The following is a 24,679-nucleotide window of genomic DNA, read 5'->3' as shown; positions in this document are numbered from 1 at the left end:
CAATAGAGCCCTGCCCTTACACCAGAACCCCTGACCCTGGGGCCATGAAATTCACAATTTTGGAAGAGGCACTCTTACTCATCATAACTATGTACTTACTTAGTTTATTTAATACCCAGGAGCAGAGAAGAAGATTTTCAATGAATTAATGCATTTTCACTATATAATCAATAAAGCCTCGCCCTGACACCAGAACCCATGCCCCTGGGGCCATGAAATTCACAATTTTGGAAGAGGCACTCTTGCTCATCATAACTTCGTACTTAGTTACTTTATTTAATACCCAGGAGCGGAGAAGAAGATTTTTCAATGAATTAATGCATTGTCAAAATTTATTAAGAAAATCTTCAAAACTGTCTGTCCTTCTTGAATCCTCCATATATATAACTGATTATATGTTTACTTTCTTCTCTTTTTTCTTTATATACTTGTCTATTTTTTGACCCTTGACTGTAATTTTTGTTTGTATGATGTGTATATGTTCCTCTTGTACCAGTGATCTGGTTTTGAGTGAATAAAGAATTGAATTGAATTGAAAAGGATGCTCACTCCTTTGTACCTTGTAACACAATAAGCGTAAAAATTATAATTTTACTAGATGAAATCCCGCGCAAGCGCGGGGAATTGAATTTATACCACTGACGACAGAAAATATATAATTGTAGTTTCTACTGACAGCCTACAGGCTTATAGCAGGAAGATATACTTTGTTCAAAATCCCGCACGAAGTAGATGAATGTCTCCACCCCCCCCCCCGCCCCTACCCCACCCCTTTCTGTAAAAACTTGAAAAATAACAATTTCGTTAATTGGCGTTTATTGTGAAACCTGTTATACTATGTTATGGATATTGTACTTCAGATGCTCTTATTTCATTTCCGTCAAAAGCAGCGAATGTGCACATTTTACTGATAAACTGCATGATTTTTTTTTTCGGGGGGTGGGGGAAATCACAAATACTTGGGTCTTGGTTTATAAATATGTATGTACCTTATTTATACGTAAAATATGTAGTTTACTTTTTTTCACATATCAATAGGGTACATACATATTTATAAACCAAGACACAAGTACGGGGTCTGTGTAAAAATTAGTTTTTAGGCCGAGTATTTGATACAAAAGACTGTATTCGGAAAAAAAACCCTGAAATGTATTGATTAAAGCACAACATTTTACACAGCTTTAATTGTATTTGAACAATATTTCTCTTTTCATGTTAGCAAGTTTATTACGAAGTACGAATTGTACTTCTGGTTGGTTGCCACGATGCTCTCAGTAAGGAATCCATGTATATATAATTTTACCGATAAATTTATTAGAAAAACCTACTACATTCATGAAATAGTCTTTCGATATATAAATATATTCAAAACTTATAGTGCTATCAATGACTTACCATTATTTCAATGACCATTCATACAAAAGGTTTTTTTTTTAAATGATCACCTCGTTTTTCTTTTTAACATCGGGCTCGATGCTATATGATGTTCTAGAAGCTTCCGTCAATATTAAGATCGGTGAATGACGAAAATAATTTGCATATTTCCCTCTTTAATCGGTACAAGTTATTTCTTTTATATCATTGAAATCAAGTTTTGATTGAATAAGTCAGTGATGACGTTTAATGAAATAAATAAATGATTGCTTGTTGTCAGTTTCATTAAAAATTGCCAGTATCTTAGATCCGCCAACCGGAAACGCCACCGTACTCACGTTTTTGCTATTTCATGGCTGTGTATAGAAAATAAAAGTAGACTTTTAATTTTATTAACGAAACTGACTATGCGAATGAAATCTAAATATAGTTTACGGACATAATCTTGTATACAATGTATTGTTAGAGGAGTGAGTAAGAACTCTGGTGCACCCGTTTCGGAGTTTATTTGCAAAATTTATTAATTTATAAGTATAGATTAATTATATTAATTTGTACAAATTGAACACACACCCGGTGGAACGTGAACTGTTTGGTAAACAGGGCACGAGCTCTGTTTTTGTTGATGTTTATGTTCCACCGGGTGTGTTGAATTTGTTAAACTCTGCACACATCACTGAGCACGGACTGGCAATACTAGTACTGATAAGTTGGTTTTGCTTTTTTACATTTCTACTCTGAATTTTCTGGATTGTATCTTTAAATTTTTTCATTAATACACAACAAAACTTCTACATTTCTTACGTATTAAGGATAAAGGTTACTTTGTAGAAGTGCAAGGATGTGTCAATCAAACGCGTCCCAAAATTCGTAGTTTCAATAATTTCCAGATAAACTTAAGTTTTTTTTATGCCCCGCAATGAATATGGCCGGGGCATATAGTGTTTGTCATGTTCGTCTTCCGTCCTTCTGTCCTTCCGTCACACTTTGCGTTTAGCTCTGTTCAAAGCTCAGTTTCAAAGAAACTATCCAAGATATTTTTATCAAACTTCATATGCTAATAGATATTGATGAGAGAATGCAACTGCATCAACATTTTTTGACCTTGACCTTTCCTTTGACCTTGACCTCACTTTTCTTAAATTAGTGCTTAGCTCAGTTTTAAAGATACCATTCAAGATAGTGTAATCAAACCTCATATGCTGATACATACAGATGTAAACTATTCAACTGCATCAACATTTTTAGAACTTGACCTTTCTTTTGACCTTGACCTCACTTTTCTTAAATTAGTGCTTAGCTCAGTTTTAAAGATACCATTCAAGATAGTGTAATCAAACTTCATACGTTGATACATACTGAGCTAATCAACTGCATCAACATTTTTTGACCTTGACCTTTCTTTTGACCTTGACCTCACTTTTCTTTAATTAGTGTTAAGCTCAGTTTTAATGAAACCATTCAAGATTTTTTTTAACAAAGTTCATATGCTGATACATACTGGTGAGAGCTATTCAACTACATCAATATTTTTCACCTTGATCTTTCGTTTGACCTTGACCTCACTTTTCTTAAATAAGTTTTTAGCTCAGTTTTAAAGATACCATTTAAGATAGTGTTATCAAACTTCATATGCTGATAAATACTGATGAGAGCTATTCAACTGCATCAACTTTTTTGACCTTGACCTTTCCTTTGACCTCACTTTTCTTAAATTAGTGTCAAACTTCATATGCTGATGCATACTGATGAGAGCTATTCAACTGCATAAATTATGTTTGTTCTTGACCTTTCCTATGACCTTGACCTCACTTTTCTTAAATTAGTGTTTAGCTCAGTTTTAAAGAAACCATTCATAATATTTTTATCAAACGTCTTATGCTAATACAAACTGATGTAACCTTTTCAACTGCATCAACAATTTTTGACCTTGACCTTTTCTTTGACATTCACCCCACTTTTCTTAAATTAGGGTCAAACTTCATACGCTGATACATACTGATGAGAGCTATTCAACTGCATAAATATTTTTTGTTCTTGACCTTTCCTTTGACCTAGACCTTACTTTTCTTAAATTAGTGTTTAGCCCAGTTTTAAAGAAACCATTCATAATATTTTCATCAAACTTCATATGCTAATACATACTGATGTAACCTGTTCAATTGCATCAACAACTTTTGACCTTGACCTTTCCTTTGACCTTGGCCTCACTTTTCTTAAATTAGTGTCAAACTTCATATGTTGATACATACTGATGTAAGCTATTCAACTGCATCAATATTTTTTCACTTGATCTTTCCTTAAACCCTATATACACCCTCGGCGGGGCATTCATGTCCTATGGACATATTTCTAGTTTTATTATATTTCCGTGTGAAATACTTTAGCAATATATAGGTCATGAAAATTTGAGAAAATGTTAACTGCAAATCTGTGTGTATGTCCCTTTAAGTTATTGTCCCTTGCTTTCACTGAAAGTGGGGGATATTACTTTGGATCTGTCTGTCCGTCTGTATTTCTGTCTGTCTGTAATACTTTCGTTTCCGACGATATCTACAGAACCCTTTGAGCTTTCGCAATGGAATTTTGCATAGCAACTCCCTATAGCTCAAAGAAGAACCCTATTGATTTTGAGGTCCAAAGGTCAAGGTCATAAATTAATAATTTCTGTCTGTTTTAACACTTTCGTTTCTGCGCGATATCTCGAGAATCCTTTGAGCTTTTGCAATGAAATTTTATACCATAACTCCCTATGGCCTCTCTTGCCCCTCTCAAAGTGTCCCGCCCCGTTTTTAAAAATTTATTTATTGTATTAAAAGTCGCTTGGCACTATTTTTAGCACAGGGGCATGTCGAGAGTTATTACGTATAATACAGGTTGTCGGCGGACTTTATATATTCTAATTACATCTATTAGAACTGTTAAGTAAAGGCTGAATTAGACAACATTTGTTGTGTAAAATTTTGACAATATCAAACATAAATATAAACATTATATGTGACTTAATGTTTGCGTTTAATTTGCTTAAAAGAAGTGCCTCCGTGGAATGTTGCTCGCTAAGCAAGCGAGAGGCCCGGGTTCAATCCCCGGACGATTCTCTCTCTCTTTTTTTTTTTTTAAAATGTTTTTCCTTTTTTTTTGGATCTACTAAATTATACTATTCAACATGTGAAATGAAAAAGTTGTGATGTCTGGCGTGTACAAACTCTTAAAATCATTATTACAGTGTTATAAATATTCTGTATATAGTATATTAGAAGAATCTTCTGTACACATATTAAAGAATAAGCAATCAAATCTTTATATCCATATTGGCCTTTTTTTAATTTGCTTCAATATACATGTATACATTTAATAATTCTACAAATACAGGGGGGCAGTGTGCCCCCCCCCCCCCCGGCCGAACCGCCTAACCCCCTAAGCGGGGGACACAAATTCTCTGAATTAGCTTGTTGTGTTATAACATGATCCCACCTCTGATGTTTTTGGAGGCCCGTGTTTGCTCTGCTTCCGATTTGTATTGTTTAAATGGACCTTGTGCTTGAATACTGTTCGTTATCTCCATATTTCATTTATATTCGGGTTAAAAGTCACAAGAAATCATAACATCCACTTTGATCAGTATGCGTAAGTTTCATTAATCAAAATCGTCATTTTTTCAAGTTCTAAACCTCAGAGTCTGACACACCTGCTTCATATTTGGATATTTTACTAGAAAAAGATGTCAATGAAAACATAACAAAACTTGATCACTTCAATTTTTCTATCGTCAACTTTCCTTTCTTTTGCAGCAATATACCCTTATCACCTGCATATGGGGTTTATGTCTCTCGCTTCATTCGATACGCAAGAGCATGATCTACTTATGAACAATTTCTGAAACAAGGCTAGCTATTGACAAACAAGTTGATGAAACTAGGATATCAATAGTCTCGTTTAAAGTCATTATAAAATATATTTATTACTTATCGGATATCATTCTTGAAGCGGGTGAACGCATAAAATTCAAGAAATAATACCCGAAGCGAGCGACTAAAAAGCGGTGGTTTTTACAACGCTTGGATCTGTAGCTCTCCGGTTTATCTGTCCGAATGTTCTCAACCAGAGAGCTACAGTTATAACATTGTTAAACCAAAATAGTCATAAACATGTCAGTGCAGATTCGTTTAACTTATTATATCTTAAAGTACTTATTAAAAAGGGGATGGTTTCGTGCTTTCGATTAAGGTATTTAACCCCCACTCCTTTAAAAAAATGGGGGTGGGGGGTATTGCTTTGCAACTGTCGGTCGGAATATGCCAGTGCTCAATATCTTCAGAATATTTTGCTTGTCAGTCATCAAACTTCGTACACTGGTACCCCTTGATAGATGACCTCTATTAATTTTGAGGTCACCCACCCTAGACATAGGAAGATATTGTCCCTTCATTATTTCGAGAACCATTTATTTGATGTACTTCAAACTTAGTACATTGGTTCCCCTTAAGGAGTAGACCCCTAATGATCTTAATGTCACAAGGCCAAGGATCAAACAGAACATGTATACAGTGTAGGATGATATTGCCCGATCAATATTTTGAGAACCCTTTGCTTTAGAGATGTCAAACTGTGTTCACTGCTTCCCATTGAGAAGTACATGACCATTTTAGATTTTTAGGTAACAAGGACAAACTAGACACAGAAAATATATTAACCGCTCAATATTTTGAGAACCCTCTTTGTATGATAAAAATGAAACTTGGTATACTGGTACCTCCTGAATAGTAGATGATCCTTATTGATTTTGAGATCACAATGTCAAAGATCAAACTACTCTTGACATAGGAAAATATTGCCCCTTCAATATCTAAACCAATTCACTTGACATTCAACTTAGTACATTTGTTCCCCTTTAGGAGTAGATGACCTCTGTAGATTATGACGTCACAAGGTCAATTTGACAAAGGAAGATGTTGATCGCTCAATATTTTGAGAACCCCTTGCTTAACAGACCTCAAACTTGGACGGTACACTGGTTCCTCTCAAGGAGTAGATGACCTTTATTTCATATGAGGTCACAAGGTCAAACTGGATATAGAAATACAACACATGTATATTTACCACTCAATAGATTGGGAACCCTTTGCTTGACAGACATCAAATTTGGTACCAATGATATTGAGATCTGATAGAGATCCAGATTAGTATTTGGCCTGACTTGTTATTGACCTATTGCTCTTAATTTCATAGCATATATTTTAAATTTGAAGTTGTACCTTTTTAACCGGGTTTTTGGTAGGACAAATCCGGTTATTGAAATGATGAAACTTCTCCTAGTGTTCAAGATAGGAATATTTTTATATTGCAGTTTAATTGTACAAATTTCAGAGATGTGCATACTGCTTGGATTTTGAATTTTGCTAATTTATAAGAAAGATACCAGCTGGTGAACAGGGCCTTTTTTCCAAATATTGCATATACGGTACCTCATTTGTTCGGATAACTTCTCCTAAGGTTTTCAAGATAGAAGATTCTTATTTTGCAGATTGATGGTACATATGTCCGAAATGTGCAAAGTAATTGGATTCTTACTTTTTAAAATATAATTTATGCGAAAAAAAAATACCAGCTGTTGAACTTAGTCTTTTTTGCAAAATATTGCATACGGGGTATTCCATTTGTCCGGATAACTCCTCTAACAGCTTTCAAGATAAGAACTTTTTTATTTAGCAATCAATTGTTCATATATCAGAGGTGAATATATGTACTGCTTGGATTTTGATAATTTATGAGAAAATATACTAGCTGTTGAACTTACACTGTAGTCATTTATTTATTTATTTATTTATTTTTGTGCAAAATATTGCAGATAGGGTACCTCCGGATAACCCCTCCTACAGTTTTCAAGATAATGTTTTTTGTACAGATCAGTTGTACATATGTCAAAGATGTGGATGGTACTTTGATTTTTGATCATTGATTGGGAAAATGCTATTCGTTATATAACATAGTCATTTCTATGCAATATACATGAAATATGCTAATAGGGTACATTGATTATTTTGGGATGTCACCACCTACAGTTTTCAGAATAAAAAGTTTTTTAGACGACGTTCACAATCACAAGAGCTTTTCCCTTTCCGGGGTCAGTCTATGGTTATCCGGCGAAAGGACTGTTTCCCCTCTATAATATAACCAACTGTATGGGACAGTATCAGATAAATAAAATCCAAATGTGTATGTTCATTATGTTTTCTTTAATTGTTATTCCATAATTTAAGGTATAGTATAAAATTACCAAAATACGTTTAAATATTTGAAAGAAGGTGGGTGAACAAGGCGTACAGAATGCCTATAGCTTCAGATATATATTAAAATCATATTCTATTTGTGAATTAAAATTTTAAAGTTCTAACCAAAATTTATGAAATTATCTGCGGAAAGCTTTTTCGTCAAAAATTCTATTATTTAAAAAATATTGTAGCATTCTTAGGGTTCAAACCCCTAGCAATAAAAATCCAGAGTATCATTTTCTTTTGAGACTAATAAGCTAACCAGTACGCTACACAACTGACGAAACATGGTATTTAAATCATGTTTGTGCTATGATCCTTGACTAAATTTTTACGCATACTTTGAGCATGAAATTTAAAAAAAAATGGAGCGAAGACCAAATCGTATGAGAAAATAATCCCTTCTGCCCTCTTTGGTGTGAGTATGCTATTTCATAGACAAATCATTTCAACCTTTATAACATTTTTGCAAATTGTGGAGATTTTACATGAAGAATGTTTTAATATTGCATGAAATTTAAAAGGAATTTTTTATATAATTGAAATTTAATGTTGTTACACCATAAGACATTTTGCTCGCCTTGTTCTCTCATCTTCTTTTTACAGAAAAATGGATATTTCGCGACAAAGGAAAATAACTCTTGCAAGTGTTTATTTGAACTCATTTTCTTAAATTCCAAAAAGTCTCAGTAAAGCAACAATAACAAGGGTCGCCCGCGTGGCACAGTGATTAGAGCGTTCGCTCTAGAGTAGCGGAGTAAGGAGTTGATCCTTACTTCGCGGGTTCGAATCCCACTGTGGGACGTGGAGACTTCGGATAAGACCGTATAAACCGAGGTCCAGTGTTGCAGTAGGTGCGGGCATGAAAAAGATCCCTAACTGCTAAATGGCCCCGAGTGCCGAGTATAGATCAAAATTTGCAGCTCTCCACCGACAAGTGATGGCGTCTCCATATGAGTGAAAAATTCTCGAGGGGGACGTTAAACAACAAACAATAACACACATACAAATACTAACTTGCATTTTATTTAATTTTTAGCACGTTTTCCCACTGCAATTTTCCTATGGTCGACATGCTCCTTGTAGCATACCGCAAATATTGCGAGTCAAACGACTGTTCAGAATTTTCTCATCAATTACAGGTACCTCATAGATATTTGTCGTAAAAGGCAATACATTCGTTAAAGCAATATGAGCTGCAACTTTGATGTCAGAAATTTTTGTTGCAAAATTGTAATTAACTATTTCAATGACAGAAAAAAGAACGTTTATAAACTTCTGTTGTTCATATTTGTGATGGATGAAGTATTTATAAGCTTTGATTGAAGCGAAATTACATTATTGTCGTCCTGTACAATATTGATTTCTTATATAATACTATATATTTGATTGTACAGAATCCTATATTCTGAAACAATTTGATACTTTATTTCTGCTAATTGATAAAAAATGTTTAAATTGCATACAAATTTATCATAATTACTATTATAACAGCAAAATAAAATTCTCAAAAATGCAGCTCATATTGCTTTAAATTGTATCTTATACAAGTGGACCATAAAGATCCCAAAATTTACGACAAACATCTGGTGGAATGTGAGGCTTTGACAATAAAATTTGAACAGACTTTTGACACACAATCATCTGTCGCTTCACGCAGAGAGTAGTGACAAACACTATTCCAGGGCCTTCCATCGTAACCTCCATTTCTTTACTTACCTTGTTAGGAGCACCACTTTTTCTTGTTGACTATATAATCTCATTACTCGGGACCCTTTAAATCAATACTTTGAAACACTCCGATACATTTCCCGGTTCATTGTCATTACCTTTACGCAACGTCCTATCGTCAAGAAGAGTATAAGCTCGTGCAAATCTTGAAAACTTACCTTGAATCAAGCAAGATGAATTATTCCAAGGACCACAAACACATACCACCAATCACGAAGTATTTTTATTTAACATCCGTGAATGTGGATTGTACTGTGGTCCCTGGGTGATCCTCGCCGACCCCTGGCGCTCAAAAGCGACAGCGGGGTTGCTGTGGCAAGGGCCCAAGAACCGAGAACTGACCCTAGACGCGAAAATCCAGGGAGGTTACGAAGTAAGCGTTGCTCATGGTGTTTGTTATTACTTCTTGCGTGAAAGGACCCAGCTCCAATCCACCCCCATGTTGGAAGTGGACAGATATGGGCAGGTATCCCGCTAGTTCCGATACTACTACAACAAGCGCTCCTTTATATAGCCGAGTACACGTCAGTGATTAAAAATAGAGAAAAAAGCTGACGAGGACATTTAATTCGGGATTTCTCGGTATGTATTGTATATACCGGGTACAAAGGAATGCTGACAGTGCACTGTTATCGATCACTCGTGATTATTCATTACCTGATTTCATAAATGTTGTGAAATGTGCAAATGATAGCAATATTTCAAATATCAACGATCACAATATAGGAAAATTCTATATCAATCTACTTTTGTTAAACTTTAACGTATAAAGGAACATTGACTATTTTAATTTGTTTTGTATTGCTTTATCATTCTAAAGGTAAAAATGTTAGGTAAATAAATATGATGTAATAATACACATATCCTTTCATAAATATGAAATACTTATTTTTTACACTGAATTAAAAATCAGGGACTACATGTTTAAACAAAGTTTATTCTCTCTATACATATACAGTGTACACATTGAATGTTCCTGTGTGTTTTACTTAAAATAAGGTCATGATTTAATGAAGATAGACATAACCTTTTTATGCTCAACTCAATTTTGTTTGTATTCTGTGAATATCTTTGAATTTTTCACAATCTTCAAAACAGTTTAAGATATAAAGTTAATCTGACCGATTAAAACAAACAGGGTCAGTTAAAGGGCACGGGACTTGTATGTTTGCTTTATGTTAGCAACAAGTGCTTGCCCGTGGTCTATCCAGTCTAAAGATAGACAATCCGAATTCGGACATAATACTACATATGATCTTACACAGTGACTTACATAAACAGGGATAAAAATTCTATACACACAGTCAGTGGAATCGCTTTTCATTAATGTAGATTGTCACCAGAAATTCTGCAACTGAAAATATACTTATTGAACCATTATTTTGAAGAAAACAATTTTTTCTACATTTGTTGTTGAAAAATTTGCTACCTATACTGTAAAATGAAAGATAACTCGCTCTGCATTTTGTCCCTGCTTTGCTGTTTATTTTAAGTTTTATCCATTTGTGTCAAGGTTTGCCTTTTTAAAAAAAAAGAATTGTAATATATGTTTGACTTTTTCAAATCAGGTTTCCTTATAATCAAACCACTATAATATGACGCTTACTGTGCTGAGATGCCGATCTGCAAATTGTATAAACATATTTTGAATGTTTGATTCATTACCCGTGGTAAGTTTCAAAAAACAAGATCATACATTTTCATTTTTTAAAAAATAAAATGTGGGTCTTGTGTCTTATCATATTTTGGTTTCAAACCTTTAGTGTTCCAGTATCACATTCTGATAAACGTTTTGGATCCTTTCTTTATTGGTGCTTGGTCAAGAATCTTACTACACGCACAGTAGGAAGTTGATGGCTGTCACTGGGTTGTATAGATGTTATCAACTGAGGTTGACCTATACTGCCTTAAAACTCAGTCTGTATTTTCATCTGTAATGACTAAATTTCTGGCATTATTGAGCTGCATGGTCAATTCATTTATAATGGCATTTAACATGTCACTATCTTCATGTTTGTCTGTTTTTTGCCTTGAGATCTCCTGCTCTTCGCGTGCATTTGAAATCGCTGCCGTTAACTTTTGAGTGTATTTTTTCTTCGCAAAGGATTTTTACAATTGTTCTATGAGTGTAGCGTTGCTTTCCCCCTTGTTTAATCTATATTTAATCTTTATTTCTAATTGGTTCTTAGATTCACTGTCCTGATTTTGTTTTCTAACTTATGGATAATTTCACATGCCACATCTTTTGCTTTTGATAGTTTTTTTGTGTCACTGGATTTGTTGTCGAATGTACGTCGGTGTCTTTTTGTATTTTTCTCAAATTTAATAGTGCAACTATTTCCTAATTTTAGATAAGACTCAGCAAACAGTTTCCAATTTTTGGATCTTGGAACTAACATTATTATTCAGATCGTGTGACTAAATTCTATCTGAATTCCGCATTATTTGGGAAGTCTTGCATCAAGGACTTGGACTGTCCGAATTATTAAATATATAACAATTGTTAACTCCTTTTCATGTTGTTGAACCAAATCGTTTTCATGTTGCGATTTGAGTGGTCCGCAAATTTGATTACTATCCTCAAAAGTAAAGGAATGACCTTCACATGTAAAAGGTGTCTTGTACATGAATTAGACTGAATGAAAAATGTAATTTTTATATATTCTTTCAACACTAAGACTTTTCAAATCTATGGTTACTTTCGGTAATGATTTTGTTTGTTTGTTTATTGTTTAACGTCCCTCTCGAGAATTTTTCACTCATATGGAGACGCCACCAATTGCCTATGAGAGCTGCGAATTTTGACCTATGCTCGGCACTCAGGGCCATTGAGCAGTGAGGGATCTTTTTCGTGCCAGCACTTACTGTGACACGGGACCTCGGTTTATACGGTCTTATCCGAAGGACCGGTCTCCACGTCCCACAGTGGGATTCGAATCTGCGACGTAAGGATCAGCTCCTTACTCCGCGACTCTAGAGCGAACGCTCTAACCCACTGCGCCACGCGGGCGACCTTTCGGTAATGGTTGTTGTGTTGATATGGGTGGTTTCAACCCACGAAACATTTTTGTCATTTGTCTTCCAATGACATGATAGAAATATAGATGTTGGGCTTTGAGATAGGTTTAGAATCTTTCCATCATGTTCAAAAAGCAACAGTTTTTTAGCCTTTGCCTCACACTATCTATTTCTTCGAATAAACAGCAATTAATACTGTCTCTGATAGATTTGACTGGAAACAATCCACGGAGTAATGCTTCTCCAGTCCATCATTTTGTAAAATTTCTACAATTTTAGGGTCTTTGATATCAATATTCAAATTTATTACCTCACAGTGCATGAATTAATCAAAAGCAAATACTGATAATTACGGAATCCGGTAGGTGCCAGGTAGAAAAATATCTTATCTGGCGGTCGCCAGAAAAGTTTTCTGGCGGCCGCCAGAAAATTATTTGTCGGCCGCCAGTTATTTATGTGGCGGCCGCCAGATAAAGTATTTTTTCTACCTGGCACCTACCGGCTTCCGTAGATAAATCCCGCGTTTGGCCGTGCATTTTATTGGGAAAAAGGGGATTCTGATCTACCTTTGATATTGTTGAACCCATAAATCACTCTGAAACATCACCATAGAAGTTAATTAAAGAAATGAAATTTAATTAATTTAAGTTGAAGAAATCATATCAAATATCCTTGTTTCCAAACGGAAATTAGCAGAAATAAAATATTCTATAATCGAAATTTATACAGATGGTTCGAAATTCGATAGTAAAGTCGCTTTCGATACATCAATTTCGAATATATTATTTACAATATTGCTTGAACGTTCAATAAACAAATACAAGCATACCTATATACCTGATTTTCCTTCCAAACTCAACATTAAGAGTTTCTTGTAAGCCATGCACATTACAGGAAGTAGGAATATCATACTGGGTCTCATTTTAAGGTGAGTTTTCTAAAAAAAAAACAAAACAAAACAAAACAAAACAAAAAACGAGAAATAATTATTTGTTAAAATGACTTTTAAATGGCTTCCAAATGAAGAAATCTTACATTGGGTACCAACATATTTGATTTGCATTTTAGAAAGTTTAACCTTCGTTATAACGGGGACATCAGTGTTTCACAAACACATCTTTTTTTTGATTGTCAGAGAATTTTTGGTAGTTGATAGTGGCCCCAACTGAATATGTAGTCCCCCCCCCAACTGAAATTGTTTCCTACGGAGCTGAGCTAAAATACAATATTGGTAGAAGCATACTATCCAAAATGTACGTAACGTTTATTAGCCCAAGACTTGAATATTGTTCTATAGTTTGGGATGGATGTTCGCTACAAAAAGATGTTAAAAAATTTTAAAAAGGTGAAACTTTATGCTGAGAGAATAATTACAGGATTACCAATTATAGCTTCACGAGATTCACTGTAATTAGAAACAGGATGGATACAGTGTACCTCTTGCAGAGAAACGCAAAGTAGCAAAACTAAATTCTATGTTTAAACTACATCAGATTCTGGTACCCGATTATTTAAAAAGCATTTTTCCTTCAAATAAGGAGTGTAGAATCAAAATACAACACACGCAATCGAAGGACTACACTATTCCTAAATGCAGACTCGAACTATATACTCGACATATATTTCGAAAAACCGGCAAACTCCAGCCTTATTTTTTTCATCGTAACAGATGACTTAACATCATACATAAACTAAGACACACCTGTATTTAGAATGGTAAAATCTACAGAAGAAAATATGAGAACCTCGTTAGTGGTTAGAACTTGCATTCAAACCATTTGTTAATGGTTAATTAATTTTTTTCCAATAAAATATGTTCAAACCAAAGAAATGAAGAAAATTAAGTGCACCTCACTTCTGAAGATATTCTATGCCATCCTAGTACTTTGCATTCTTCATACTTTTGCTTCGGTGGACATGCCGGGAACTAAAAGATGTCAAATCGGATTGATTTTAGCTCATGGTGGTTGCACAGAAAGGGTATGTGTCGTTGCATCTTCGCTAACCAAGGGTTTACGATACGCTCCACTCTTCTCAAACCCTTGGCTGAATTAGCCCGATTTTTCAGAAAATAGACAGAGCCATCTAGCGATTGAGTAGAATTAACTCCCTTTCCGATTGTTCAATGAAACAATTCTTACATCGGTAATATCTGTGACGTCAGACAAAAAATGGTAACCTCCATAGAAGAAAACATCAGACTGTAGGCGGTTTCAGATAAATTAACTGACGGAAACTCAAAGAAAATGTCTATCTTCTTTGAGAGAAGGTCGGGACACCTCGGAAACCTCTCTCTCAACATATGAGTTTCTCTCTTTCCTAAGCTGACAGTATCAGCAGTAACGTGTGCATCTTGATAGTGGCACATCTCTAAAGTATAATGAACGAACAATGTGATAAACTTAATAAACTTGGGTTCAAAGCTACATTTCTTGGAAAGAACGCTTCAGAGAATGCTTTTGATTTCTTATTCGGGAGTCCAGGGATGTTCGTAGGAAACCAAAGGTGAAGAGAGGTACTACTATCTACTCCGTACCAAAATAAACTAGTTTTAATTGTAACGGGGACCGTTCCAGATATTCCCCAAACGCTCCCCAACTCTCTTATGTGCCCCATTCCCTAAAAGTTTCATTAACTCAGGCAATTCTGTAGTTTAAAAAATTTACATTTGCATTCAATTTTGATAGTAACATAATGAAGGAATCAACTGTACCTAGTCATATTTTAAATTTCATCCTGTTTTATTGAGAACTAAGAAAGTAATAGGCATTTTAAGTTTACGCCAATCAGATTGCAGCTCACGTGCATGCCCGTGCGTTCTTGATAATTCTTATATATCCTGCTGTAGAACTTCATAATCTTCGTCTATGTTTAAAATTTCAAAGTATTTTGTCAAAAAACAAGAAAGATATTGATACTTTATTTTTAGCCGATCAGAGCGAGGCGCACGTGCATGCGCGTGAGTTCATGCTATTTTGACCATGCCATCTTGTCTACACTACTAGTATATCCTTATGAGTTTCAAAGCATTTCATCAAAAAGTTTAAAATTTAACGGTTATATCAAGTATATTGGTCATTTTACGCCTTGTGCGCGCGCGCACGTGCATGCATGTGCGCGAAAATGACCGTTCCGCACATCTACATGTACATAACATACCTATTAACCCTAAAAAGGTTTCAACTCCATTGGATGAGCAGTTTCCTGGAAAATTCGCGGACAAAAAAGTACCAGAGAAGAAATAAGAAGAAAAAAGAATAATAGTAAGAAACAGAGTAAAAACAATATGTTCCCAAACTTCGTTTGGGGAACATAACTAAAGCTTATAGTTGTTGACGACACTCACACAGTTATTTTAGGAATGACTCTAATTCTTGGCCAAATTATTCGAGGATAACCTGGTTTGGGTCAGTTTACGCTTTATGATCCGCGAAGCGGATTATAAAACAGCTTATAATTTAATTCTAAAATCATTAAACAACTGTGGGTGTAAAATTTCGTTGCTTTTTATTAGTTCAAATTTGCCGCTTAATAATACAACCCTAGTAACGGAAGTGATGGGAAGCGAGGGGAGGTAAAAACTGATACATAGTCCTAGCAGTCATGTTTTTTGTTTACATGTGGTAAGATCCGAGTTACTGTTTGAAATTAAAGGTTAATTTATTAAATCTGGAATTTTCCATGAATCCCGAGGACTGGAAATGAGAGGATTGCATGGATACAGACGATTCAGCTGGTTGTCAGGGGGGGGGGGGGGGGTGGTGTCCCCATACCAAACCAGGTTATACAGAAATAATTTGTGTTCCTTTTTGGATATTAACCAATCAGAGGCTAGAATACAAACAAAATTAAATTATTCAGTGGTATATTTTAAAAAATCTGAATTACCTTGTAAATTAAAAATTATCAACTGGATGTCTTTATTTGACTTACAAAATTATGCAAATTAATAAATGTATCATTCATACTTACGCAGATTATTTCCCTATTTCATTGAAGATATTATTATAAGTGTAAAATGGCACAAGAATACAGTACGTTTTCTGTATAGTAATATTTTGGAATAATCTTGTATATGTTTCTTATTTCTAATTTCATAGTTTCTGTTTGGTCTTATCAATTGGAAGGAAACCATATCTCAAGCTGTAATCAAGTTACCAAGTATAATAACAGGACTAGCCATATTTAGATGGTGACCATCACAAAGGGTCCTGCTTTCAACAAAGGGTATTAGGATGCAAGGTAGTTCTAACGGGCTGTTTATGGAGAGAGAGAAAGAGCAGGGTTCTCAATTGTCTATAATTGGGGCCTTTGAAGGGCCCCATTCCCAATTCAAAAAAGGTACCTTTTCTCCCAATCGAATGTGTTAATTTTCCCGATTTCCATTTCTCCAAATAACTAAAAAAATATTGTTGTATATATATTTCTCCAAATAAATGAAAAAATATATTTCTCCAAATAACTAAAAAAATTTTGTTGTATATATAATAATTCTTGCTATTTATATTCCTATGCATTGCAAAACAAAAATGTAGTTGATAACAAAGACAAAAAATCCAAAATATCATGATTTTTAAGTATCCCGAAATTTCCCCAAAGGTCACGATTTTCCAAATCTTAACGGCCCCGGCCCCATTTCCAAAGGTGGTTTGAGAGCACTGAAAAGAGAGAGAGAGAATAGTTTTGTGCGCAAAAAATAAAGTTTTATTTGCTTTTTTCTAGCCTTTTTTGCAAAGTAAGTAAAGGAGAAAAAAACCCAAAATTTTGTAAATATTTAATACAGAATGTCATTGATTTACTGACTACCAGAACTACCAGCTGAAAAAAAAATAAGAAAAAAAAACGTGTAGAAAAGAAATATGATTTGTAGGAGACGCAATATAAAATCAAAATTTCTATACTGGACAAGGGAAGAGAAAAATATTCCGGACAAGAAATTTACACAGAGAAGTTTTGGCACATGATCCACAACTATACATTGAATTGCATAAATCACAATAGGCAAATTCCGAATAATTTTGACTATAAAGATTAAGTTTACTGCTGAAATTTCAAAATTGGTCGAGGAATATGAAATATCCCCTGAATTTATTATTATTTTTGAACAAGTAATGTAAAAATATTCCTGTTAGTGATTATACCCTGGAAACAAATGCAGATAATTGGTCTTGAAGACAAAAGTTGCTATTTACATTTTATTTAAAGAATGTTTTTTTGTATGAGTTATTGGTGTGTAAATCACACAGCCTTGCGCTAGCGCTTCATGAAAAATATGCTTACGTGCAAGTCTGTGTGATTTACACACCAATAATTCACACAAAACTTAAAAACATTCCTTATATTTACATTTTACATGTTCAAAAGGACCAAAAATATATTCAATGTTTGAATTATTCGCTGCCCTATATCGTTACATTTTTATTAATGTTTCTGTAGCTCATTGTGACGTCACTTTAGCGCGAGTTTCTCCGTGCATATTTCTACGCGTGAGTATACACGAAAGTGGCATTCAAATCAATTTCACAGTTGGCTAAGTAGAAAAACAGAGCAAATGTTAATATTGTAAAATAAAAACGTCATTATCCAGGTACTTCATTTTGAATAGGAGCGGTATTATTTTCCTGCTCGATGCACATTGACAGGTGAAAGGATCCCGCCGCCCCAGGTTATTTATCAAGGAAAGACGGGAAAATATCACCCCAGTTTTTAAGTTCCCTGATTGATTGTAGGTTGTATTACGTCCCGAGCGCTTAGAGAAGGAACATTTGCTACCTATTTTTTATTGACTTACGTCAGTCGCGGCCGTGATTCGAACACACGACCTTCTTATCAGGGAGCGAGTGCTCTACCGACTGAGCTACCGTCACGGTCTTTAAGTTCCTGAGAAATGGCACATAACACACAAAGAGAACCGCTTGTCAAAGGAAACCACCATGCTAGAATACATAAACATCGACAATATTAAAGTTTTAGTTCCTTACATACGGGGAATGCACGAAGACTTGCCCTAGAATAAGTCGAATGTTCTCTTTATGTATTCATACGTTTTCAAAGCACATCATGTGCATCTTTTATTAAGAAACTGTCCGAAAATGACATTAAAGTATGATTCGTACCAGCTTCATGCACTTGAGAATCATAGCTTTTAGTTTTCACAGGTAACAACACAAGCAATCGGTTAAAAGCGCATTTCAGTCCTGGTATGACAGTGAAGTTGACAACAACTTGACAGATGGTAAAACAACAGACAAACTCGACATAGACCTGAGTTTATCAAAATTAAAACTTGTGCACGCGGGATGATTTCTGTCTGCTCGTCAGAAAGTAACAAGATAAAATTAAGCTGGAGAAAAGTTTGAATATTGGACATCGTTTCATCACTGTAGTTCGATACTAATATCTGTCATCATGGTCAGCGTTTCTGTGAAAAATAAATAAACTGCATGTATAAATATGTTCAATTTCTTTGATATTTCTTTTGTAGTTTATTTTTTGTGATTTATATACATTATTTCATAAAATATTCACACTTAATTTTTGTGAGAATGAATGCGAAGAAATTACTTTGAAACATCTAGATTTATGAATGGCATATAGCGATGTACTAAATTTAGCGGAAGATGCGTTCCGCCAAAATCCTCTAAATAGATACACATTCAAATTTAATAGATTGTTTTCCATCAAGGTGATTTAAGCAAGAGTTATTTCCCATGGCCGCCACATTGTAGGTCAACATCCCTTCATTATTCAACCAAGTTCAATTTGTTATACTGGGCACTGAGGTGAAGATAACACTGTTTTTCTTATGAATATACATTTGTTAAAGCTTCTTTTAGTTCAAAATTTCAATATTGTAAATATTTTTCCCATATATTTTTGGCATGCATTTTTAAAATTGGTTGCTCAAAGATAAAATTTCACTACTTTGACCTACAAGATGGCGGCCAGAGCAATAACTCCGAGGAAAATACGTCATAGGAAAATCATCTATACATTTACAGTACTGTAGTTCTTCAGATAGATGTCGGGCTCGAAACTCTCCGATGTGACGGACATATTTCCAAAGTACTACCTGATTATATGCACTCTGATCCCCTCCCCTGTTCACAAAAACAATTTACATTTAATACAGTCTTTTAGGGTATTCCGAATAACCCCGAGTTTTGCGACTCTCTGGACTTTCCGTTATCGCTGTACTTTATACCACATCTTCACAAGTGTGACAACAACGCAGTCAGAATCAGCAAGGTACATAGAATTAATTCCAAGGAATAAAATCATCAATATCATGCCTTAATTAATTAATGATTAGGTCACCTGAGTCACTCAGGTGACCTATTGCTATCTCTTTTCGTCCGTCGTCGTGCGTCGTTCTTCGGTCGTAAACTTTTGAACATTTTCAGCTTCTTCTCTGGAACCAGCAAACCAATTTCAACCAATTTTGGCATATAGCATCTATGGGTGAAGGGGAACAAAAATTGTGAAATTCGTGGCCCCTGCCCCCCTGGGGCCTGAGGGGTGGGGCCAAAACCATCAAAATTAATGCAATCTTTAAAAATCTTCTTCTTTACTCCTGGACATCAAGCAGTCAAACTGTTGGCATGATTGTAATAAGCATTGAGCCCTGTACCAAAATTGTGAAATTCATGGCCCCAGGGTCAGGGGTTCTGGTGCTAGGGCGGGGCTATATAGATCATATAGTGAAAATGCATTATATCTTTGAAAATCTTCTTCTCTACTCCTGGGTATTATTGAAACAAATTAAATACATAGTTATGATAAGCAAGAGTGACTCTACCAAAATTGTGAAATTCATAGCCCCAGGGTCAGGGGTTCTGGTGCTAGGGCGGGGCTATATAGATCATATAGTGAAAGTGCATTATTTCTTAAAAAATCTTCTTCTCTACTCCTGGGTATTATTGAAACAAATTAAATACATAGTTATGATAAGCAAGAGTGACTCTACCAAAATTGTGAAATTCATGGCCCCAGGGTCAGGGGTTCTGGTGCTAGGGCGGGGCTATATTGATCATATAGTGAAAGTGCATTATTTCTTTGAAAATCTTCTTCTCTTCTCCTGGGTATTATGTAAACAAATACATGGTTATGATAAGCAAGGATGCCTCTTCCAAAATTGTGAATTTCATGACCCCTGGATCAGAGGTTCTGATATTAGGGTGGGGCTCTATTTATTATACAGTGAAAATGCATTAATGCTTTAAAAATCTTCTCTGCACCTGGGCATATCAGAGGCAAAAAGAGTAAAAGTTTTAATAAGGAAGGGTATTTTTACCAGATTTTTGAACATCAGAACCATTTGATCAAGTGTTCTGGTCCAGGCCAGGGCTCTATTAATTTGTATTCTACTGAGAGGAGTTATTCCCCTTTGCCATTTACCTGTGTTAATTAATCACTGTAAATAATGTACTTGAAAGGTTAATAGAATAAGAGAATTATGCAAGAATTTTTATTGTAAAATACAAAAAGTACTTTCATAGTTTTAATGATCAGGTAGACTTGTAAGTAACAGATAAATAAAAATGAGACAAAAATAACTTGTCTTATTAAATGTTCATCAAAGACCAAGAGAGGCCAATGTAAGAGATTTCAACAAGGAATTAAAAGAGTACAGAAGCACTGATTATAAGTTTGTTTATGTACTGTCTGTTGAGAGTGATAAATGGGGAACAGATTAGAACCTAATTTATGTACTGTTAATGAACACTAGACTAATTATTTTGTTGATCCTGATCACCCTATTTTTCTTGCTTTTGGGCAACAAAGCTTCACCTTTCAGTTCATTTTATACTCTATGGATCCTCTAAATTGTATTATACTCAGGTGACCGTTAAGGCCCTTGGGCCTCTTGTTTAATTAACGAACTCGCTACGTCTTTATCGAAGAAATACACTAGTAGAAAACGTTGCATGACATTTTACAGCGCTGTCGTAGCGGCGTTTTTGGTTGATACATGTCATATTGGTATTGAAAGAACGACAATTTTATAAGCTTCTAAGAGCATTAAATGTTTTTGAAAACACTTCAAAATTATAAAAGTTATGACCACAATTGCAACCCCTACAGTTTAAGGTATTTCGAATCACGTGTATACATAAACTGCACTCAGCACACACAAACACCGGCTGATGCACAGTAGTTTGTCGTATCATATTCCAAGAGAATAAAGTAAATAATAACTATTACAGGCTAGTCTGGGTTTACACGGACCCCCTTTTTTTATAAAAAGAAATTGTATTTCATATACATGTATCAAAAACATAAGTAACATTTCTACGTACGTATGTACGTATGTCCATGACATGATTGTACTTAGGTTAGATATGGATCGGGGGTGGGGGTGGACTATTTTTTTTTTAATGTTTGAATTGGGGCGGGGGGCTTGTTAAAAATATAATGGGTATAACAACCACCAGCCCTACCCAAAGAAAATCCGCTGTTGGTGCAGATTACACAACAATATGTAACACTTGGTTATTGTTTTGATGTAGAAATGGGAAGAACTAAGAAACGCAAGGAAATTTGGACCCCATCTAAAAGTCCTGCACGGAGACTAGCTGCTAAGGTTACAAGGAATTATAAGAGTAAATCACCCCACAAGACGACAACTGTTGGGAAAGCTTTATATCAGGTTACATGAATTATAATAAATTACCTATTGGAAGAACCGCGTCAGAAAGCAACCTCTTTTATTCCTTTCTCCAAAGCAGAGCATCTGGAAAAGTAGATGTTGATAACAAAAGAGGTTCAAGACCTGTGTTTAATAAGTCTGAGGAGGACGCAATGGCAAAATATTTGTCAGAAATGACAAAAAGAGGAATAGGGTTACGTCCAGAGTTTTTGGACTTTGTTGAAAATATCATTTAAAGAGGACAAGAGAGAAAATCCGTTTAAAGACAACAGACCTAGTAGGGAGTGGTACTATTGATTTTTAAGGCCCAACAGTCACATTATTCCAAAAAGAACAGAAACACCTCTGAAATCTGTAGAGCCAAGGTGACCGTGAAAGAGATTGATGACAGCTGGTGATGACTGGTTTGATAAATAAAGAAAATTTACAATTATATAAACAAAAATGATATAATTCCTACAGCAATTCCAAAGTGGAATCAAGATTTATTTCCCTATGGAGTGGCAGATATTTGTATTAAAGATGTTTTTAAGGTTTGTTTTAAGACTACCTCCGATTCTTCTGTACAGTGGCTACAATATAGAATTCTACATAGGATCCTCCCTGTAGATTCTTATCTTAAGAAAATCAATATAAAATCTACTGACATTTGTAAGTTCTGTGCTAAGGAAACTGAAACTTTACTGCATGTATTTGTCAGTTGTGATTATATTGTATCTTTATGGAGGAACTTGAGTTTACATATATACAGAACAATTTCAAAAAGAGTTGGATTCAATGTCAAAAATATTACCCTAGGTGAATTACCACTTACTAAGGACAACAGAATTGAAAACTTTATGATACTATATACAAAACAATATATTTTTCATGTTTACTACAACCAAAAATACCTTCATTTACTGGTTTACTAAGTTATTTGAAAATGAAACATAATATTGAAAGATGTATGTCTATTAGCAACTCAAAACTGTTTTATTTTGAAGAACAATGGATTTTGTGGAAAAATATTTTTGAACAAATGCAAGATAATGTGACAGGTTTTTGATATTTAGTTTATGATAGAAGCAATTGTTGATTAGCTGATTACTATGAAGCAACCTCCATATTAATTTAAAAGGCAAATGGATGTATGAATGGGTGTGTGAGTGCTAAATATCCATTGTAATATGCTGCTAATTTAATTTGATTTTGTATGTAATACAATGGATAATAAAAAAAAGAATATTTATGTCAGACAATCATCTCTTGGATAAACCTGAGAGAGTTTATAATGCAGATGAAACTGGATTTACGATGGTCATGTGATAGGTCCAGCCAAAAAGGTGAATGCAGATCCAGTTCCACATGTATCGGGGGGAGGAGCAAAGAGAGAGTTACTGTGATGTACTGTGCAAATGCTGAAGGCAGAATAATTCCTCCATTTTTTGTGTTTTCCAAGCTCAAAACATCTTCATAATCATGCTGTGAGAGAGCAATTGTTTTACTTATCGATATTGTAAGGAGTCATGTTGAAATGGATTCCTCTTCTATGGCCAAGGATCTTGGTATAGAAATCTACAGGTTAGTAAAATATGCAGCTCACTTGATGCAACCACTGGATGTGGGAGTTTATGGGCCTTTGAAGAAGAGTTGGTACAAACACCTTAGAGCCCACACCAAACAACATCCCGAAGACATGGTACGAAAACAAAACTTTGCCAGACACTTGCAAGAGGCATTTCTGGATTTCTACGAACCATTAACAGTGCAAAAAAGTTTTGCTTCTTCTGATGTGTTTCCAACAGACAGATATAACATTTCAGACTGTAGACTTAAGCCTGCCCTTACTATGAAGAACACTTAGTTGAAACCTCATCATCTGTGGATAATGATCCATCTAAATTCTGTGTAGGTCCATCCACTTCCACCGGAATTCCTTCGATTCCTCATGCAGCGCCACCCACCTCCACCCCTTCTACATCTAGCACAGAACCAACCATTCTGAATGCTGAAGTAAATTCAGGCTTCGGTATCCTTGCACAAGCAGTTTTTGCACTGGGTTGTGAAAATGATTCAGAAGAAAATACTGGTTTGCCAGTATCAAATCCCAATGAAATCTCCCAGCATGTCAAAGAAGCAGTTACAATACCAACTGTGAAATTGAAGAAAACAAAGAGAAAAATACTTTCAGATGAATTGTCAGACAATTTTACATCGGTAGATTCTATCAGGAAGATCGGATTAAAGTCACTGGAAAAAGCTAGAAAAAAATTGCATTGAAAGAGAGGAAAGCTAAGGAGAAATTTCTTAAGTCAAAAGAAAAAGCCAAACGCATTCACACCGTGCCATCCAAAAGAAAAGGGAATAAATCTTAAAGGGTTCTGTAAAGTCAAATAAGAGGGTGCCAAAATTTTCCTCTACTGCAAACTTAAATCCATCATCTGCTTCAACAGCTTACTTAGCATCTGATTCAGATGTATGTTTTGTATGCCATGCTGCTGAGTCTGAACCTGGACTCTGGACACAGTGTGAGAAATGTCAGCAGTGAGAACATATTCTATGCATTCCAACTGACCATCCATGGAATAAAGATGCAATATCTCAGGAATTTGTTGAATTCATATGTCAGATTTGCACAAATGTCATGAATTAA

The 24,679-nt window shown here is 34.9% G+C and overlaps 1 pseudogene; it reads left to right on the top strand.

Moving 5' to 3' along the window:
- The first annotated feature begins 21,906 nt into the window (after positions 1–21,906).
- LOC133173915 (uncharacterized) lies at positions 21,907–24,679 on the top strand (annotated as a pseudogene).

This window comes from Saccostrea echinata, unplaced genomic scaffold (genome assembly GCF_033153115.1).
Source record: "Saccostrea echinata isolate AGI-Se365-2 ecotype Australia unplaced genomic scaffold, CSIRO_AGI_Sech_v1 ptg000056l, whole genome shotgun sequence".
Classification (NCBI taxonomy): domain Eukaryota; kingdom Metazoa; phylum Mollusca; class Bivalvia; order Ostreida; family Ostreidae; genus Saccostrea; species Saccostrea echinata.
Note: the sequence above shows the minus strand (reverse complement) of the source record. Positions and strands in the feature narration are given on the sequence as shown.